Raw genomic sequence first — 5,754 nt, 5'->3', positions numbered from 1 at the left:
GATCCAAATCTGACGAACACAAGTATTCATAATTACTAGTGACGCTTTTCTATACATAATTGGCGACCATCGAAATAATAATTAATATGTATCCTAACAAAATCTGAGCCGAAAAATATGAACCTTCAGTGATGGTTATCTCTGCCTTCCATTCTGCAACTACGGATAATTAAATACACACACATATACACGCAAACACATCGACTTACATATGGTGATAGTTCCTATAAAAAGATCCCTGTGAAAATATTCTTTGCAGGAAGTTTATAAGTTTTGAGTTGCTGTTTATGCTAGAATATTTCGATGGTATTGGACGTACATTTTTATATCTTGAATTCTTTCTTTTAGTAACCTTCATTTCGTCCTGTTAACTTCCTTTATCAGAGCCTCTTTAGTTTCTTTAAACTTGTCTTCTTTTTATAAATATTCCTTTTGTTCGTCATTGACTTTAGTTTTGTTCTGTGAGCGTCGTTTAGCCAAGCCTCTCTTTATTTATTACCTTTGTCATGTTCCAAGGACAATATCTGACAAAGCCTTCATCCTTGGAGTTGGTGTGAATTTTATCGACATCACCAATTGTGTTTGGACACAATAAGTGTAGCCTCAAAATTCTGCAATTTAGTTTTGTCCTTATTGGAAGTTCAACTTAGAGTTTCGGTGGTGACGTCACTGCCGTAATACTAAATATATTTGTGGATAGTAAGGCGTTCCACCGGGGCATTTCGGGAAAATGTACAGTTACTTGATGCGTTTTTACAATATCAGGACAGTGCTAAACAAATTTACATATTTTTGTTGGGTTGCCGACCTTCAGTCAATAAATGTTACATCTTGAAAGAACTAGTTAAAGTGTCGAGCTGTTGTCTGACTCTTAACTTGAAAAAAAAAAACATAAGAAAATGTTATTTTGGTCGAGCTGACAAGTTTCACTAACTTGAGACATCTCAGTCACAAAATGGTCAAATTATCTAGTTGCTTTATTGTTCTTATCTTGACAACCCGTCGAAACACGTACTATCTGTCGATTTGTCAAGTTGCTATAGTAACATATATGGTATCTTGAAGAAAATAATCAAATTGCTGCGTTACCCCATGGAATAATGGTTTAACACATTGACAAAATAACGAAATTTGTTGAATTGTCAAGTCACATACTTATACGTAGCATTTTGGCAAAAAATAAACGTATACAATTTTCGAGATGTCATGTCATAGTACTAAAAGTCTACAATTTTGTCAGCATATCTTTCTCACAGAGAACTAAATATGAAAGAAAATGGGTCCCGTGTAGAGAAAAACTGCATTCTGCATAGGAGATATAAGTTTATATTAAATATTTAGATTAGTTCGGATTAGTACAGTGAAACTTGATTGCAATGGTACAGGAAGCTGCACAGTGACTCATTTCAACGCCTTTATCATGCAATATTGGTATAGTGTTGTGCGCAACGGTTGGGGTTGGGATGGAGTTGTATGGCAAGCCATTTTAACATTTACCCCCTGATTTTACTTCAGTGATATGCATTGTACTTGAGTGAAATTGAATTACACTTAAGTAGAATTAAATTTCACTTGAGTGATATAGTATTATGCTTAAGTCAAATTCAATTTATACTTACGTCGAACTCTGTTCACTTAAATATAATAGGCTATACATATTTTACTTAAGTGAAATATCATTTCACTTAAGTAGAATTTTATTTAACTTAGGGTGAAATTGAATCATTCTTACGTAGAATACAATTTCACCTCAGTGAAATAGTATTATTATTAAGTCGAATTCATTTTCACGTAAATAAAATAGGCCATATATTTTACTTTAAAGTAAAATGCTATTTCAGTGAAATTATTTTCTACTTAAGTGGTATACAATTTTACTTAAGTGAAATTGCATTCCAAACTAAAATAGAACATTTGTGTTCTGTTTAAGTATAATTCTATTTCACTTAAGTCGAATTCTATTTTACTAAAGTTGAATTGAATTCGACTAAGTAGAAATATTACACTTTAGTAGAGTTGGGAGGTTAATCTAAAACGGCTTGCCACAATGGCGGGAGGACCACCTCCATCTTCAGTCGAGCGACTGTTTAACATTCAGTCTGGGAAGAATAAGACCACTCTTCCGTTCACAGGACGCCATTGGGAGCAGATCCAGTTTGTGGGGGAGTGGTACACCGGCCCAGTTTTAAAAGTATATTTAGCACAACCCTGTGCTTAGACCTCAATAAAGAACTAACACATAGTCTTAATATACAAAATGAACTATTCGACGTATAAACTTTTATAATTTCTCGGAGAATACCCCCTCCCAAACCCCCAATATCTCGGGAAATCCCCCATAACCCCCAATATGGAAGTCGATTGCAACGACCCTAAGGCCACATCCCTCTTTATAAATTCCCGGGCCCGCCTCTGGCCCTACCTAAATCAGTTGCGGGTAATTCGAATTTGTGCTCGACACTTTGCGATAATATTTCAAAAGAAATGCTGTCCCTTAAATTGACCGCCAGTTGACGTACTTATCTTGTCGTGTGCAGAACCACATATATAGATATACGAGGCTAGTCAGATCTTGAGCGACCATCAAGGTTATTGTCAGTTTCTGTGACGCAACCGTTCAAAAATGGCAGCCCAATCGGGTAAAAACCCACATTGAAGATTACTCTCATCAAGTATAACAAAATGTGAAAAGCGACGAGGAGAGTATATATGGTGTGAGCAAGTACACTGATAATGCTCTCCGTTACTTCAGCAGAGAAACTTTTACTTATAGAGAACGGACATGTTTTTAATGTAGAGGATTCCCTCTCCCATAATTCCTTTCCCCCCTTCAAATTATCAACATTATATCTTTTTTGCACTTTAAATATTACTTCCCCCAAGTTTAATTTAAATGTAATATTTTAAAATACCTCGTCGATTTCTTGAAGTTAATCGAAACGGTTTCGAATAGTTAGCAGCGCATTTAACACTGTAAAGTTGGGTACATATATAGTGAGCTTCAATGCTATGAAGAAAAGATGCACGATTTGTTGACCTTGCCATTGAGCTACAGTGTGTCAGATTAAAAGAGCAATCGATAAATAACAAAAAAGAATAAATAGGTTAAGAAGCTAGAACTTTTCAAATCCTCTTTTCCAAGTTCTTAAGTGAAGATTATTCTTAAATTTCCTTCACGTATACATTTATGGTTAACAATGACGATTCTGTGGAATTCTATAGGGATTATGGAGATTATACGTGAGTCGTGCCTACTGCAGGTTGATCGACCCGAGTATACTAAATGAATAGGGTGAGAGCTCGGGACTAATACTGCGTCTATACAGTATACGTACGTGTGTCATGTGTATGTATATACATATAGTGATTTATGCTTTCTCTCGGAATATTTATAAACAGGCGAATATCGCTGGATACTTATAACAAGGACCAACACAATCTTTCTTTGAAACCGGTAAGCATTAATATTCTGCATAACTTTTTTCTAATAGGGTTGTGAATGAGTGGAAAGGCAGTGCCTGAGAAAGTTGTACTTGCAAATAGTCTGAATGGGTTTAAGAATGCTTTGGACAAGTATTGTAATCGGGTGTGAGTGTTTGTGTCTTCAGTTTTTTTCTCTCCTATAGGGTCATTGATGCATGGGGACTTGAGTATCCCTCCTGATACTTTTTTAAGCTAAACTAAGCACTACACTCTTATCTTTTTTCCTGTATACCAATCATGTTACATATTTGGTTTTGAACGTACTGGCAATAATACAATAATACTAAATAAACTTAAGTTTAATTTGTCAGAGAATACTCCCGCTTTTAATGAAGAAGTCCATGATCATGAAATATGAGTATATGGTTGCTATATGATTGATCAGACATATGCCGGGTGCATCCTATGAGACCGTTACATATAGGGCTATATATACTATACGCCGACGCTTACCAGTCAAAACGTCCCTTTCCAAAGCGTCCCCGTACCAAAACGTCCCCGCTTTTGGTCAAAACGTCCCCGTTGGTCAAAACGTCCCCGTTAGTCAAAACGTCCCCGTCTATCATATTCATTCACAGTTGTCAATATATATTAATTTTAAGTTATAAATTGGCTAAGTTATCGGCATGCAAGTTGGATTACAGGCGCTAAATAAATCATGAATGACTATACAATTAGGGAGGGCAGAGACGGGAGAGGGGCTGGGGGCTTTAGCCGTAGTCCCCCTTCTAGACCATCAAAAAATAAGAAGGCAGAACAAATTCTGGAAAAGGTTAGAAAAATAGGCAAAGAATCACGAAAATCAAAAATATAAAGTGTCTTCAGAAAAAAAAAATAAACGTATGTGCTGTAGGAAAATATATATCACTTTTATCCAGCCCGTCTCGCATATTCCAAAAGTAACTTGTTGTACGTAAACCAAAAAAAAAAAAGTCTTATTTATTCCCTTCCCTCAATATCGTATTCATTCAGAAACCAACTCGTGTTATAAAATCCTATTACCCTACAGCCCTCTTGCATTAATTCCCTCTTCTATTTATATTATCTTACCTCAGAAAATTATACTCAAAAATGTTTCCGCCCTCATAACCGGCGCTTCCCACTCCTAAAAACTGTGTTTTCAACTAAACTATACTTATCCTTACTCTTTGATTTGAACTAAAAACATCCACACTTGCATTCCAACTGATTATAAAAGCGGGGACGTTTTGACTGCGGGGACGTTTTGGTAAAAAGCGGGGACGTTTTGGTCTTAAAAAAGCGGCGACGTTTTGGTAAAGGGACGTTTTGACTGGATATACCACGCCGACCTAAGTTACTGTTCCCACCTGAACCCCGCTACACGTAGGCTACCTAGTCGGAGTTACATCCAACTGCTTTCGTATTAAAACATACAAGTTGAAACTATGCGTATAAGAAGATAAGTAGAAGAAAATGACAGAATCATGGAAGAGAGACGGGTAGGAAAAAGGACACGTGGACCTGCTCATGCCACCCTCTCCCATCCCACCCGGCCAATCATCATATTTTGTGTACTCGATGGGTGATCTCTAATTTATTTTTGACAAGATACTTTGACCATGGAGCTATAAACAGATAGCTCCATGCTTTGACACCACTCTTAAGTTCATTTACGGTATTTTAGTGAAGTTCCAACCTGGGCTATATTTATAATTACATATAACATAGTGACAAGAGTTTACATTTGTCATTGTGCAGATATGACTGAGAGAATTAGAACATATTAACTAATTGTATTTCATACAGACATTCTGGGTTCTATACGTGAGTGTTTGTTACGGTAACATGTAGGGGAAGCTGGGTTAAGCCGTCCCTCCCCCTCTAGCCACACTACTTAGACTTTTGATACTACCTAAAAACAACACAAAGGAACCCTTTCCCCTGTTCCATCTCCACCCCCCCACCACGTCTGACACCCTGTCTGATACAATCCACTCCCATGCAAAAGACCTTTTACCCCACCAAAGTTTTGTCGCCGATGGTACATTCCATACTTTGCATAGCTCCATCAAATCTGTATATATATCATATAAGTTGGCCTTCATAATAATTCCAAACGCGGTTCCGCATGACTGGAGGGCCACTCATCACCTATCCCTGCCATAGATACACCTGACAACAATACCATTAGCTATTGTCAACCCTCCGCACCTTCTAACTGCTATTGTTTGCCGTCAGAAATTCCAAATTTACTTAACTGAGCGTGATATGTATTTTGATTGACTTTGTTTTCTCTCTTGTGGGTTTTAT

Source organism: Apostichopus japonicus, chromosome 22 (genome assembly GCF_037975245.1).
Source record: "Apostichopus japonicus isolate 1M-3 chromosome 22, ASM3797524v1, whole genome shotgun sequence".
In the NCBI taxonomy this organism is placed as follows: Eukaryota; Metazoa; Echinodermata; class Holothuroidea; order Aspidochirotida; family Stichopodidae; genus Apostichopus; species Apostichopus japonicus.
The sequence above is the reverse complement of the archived record's forward strand: the minus strand, read 5'-3'. Positions refer to the sequence as shown.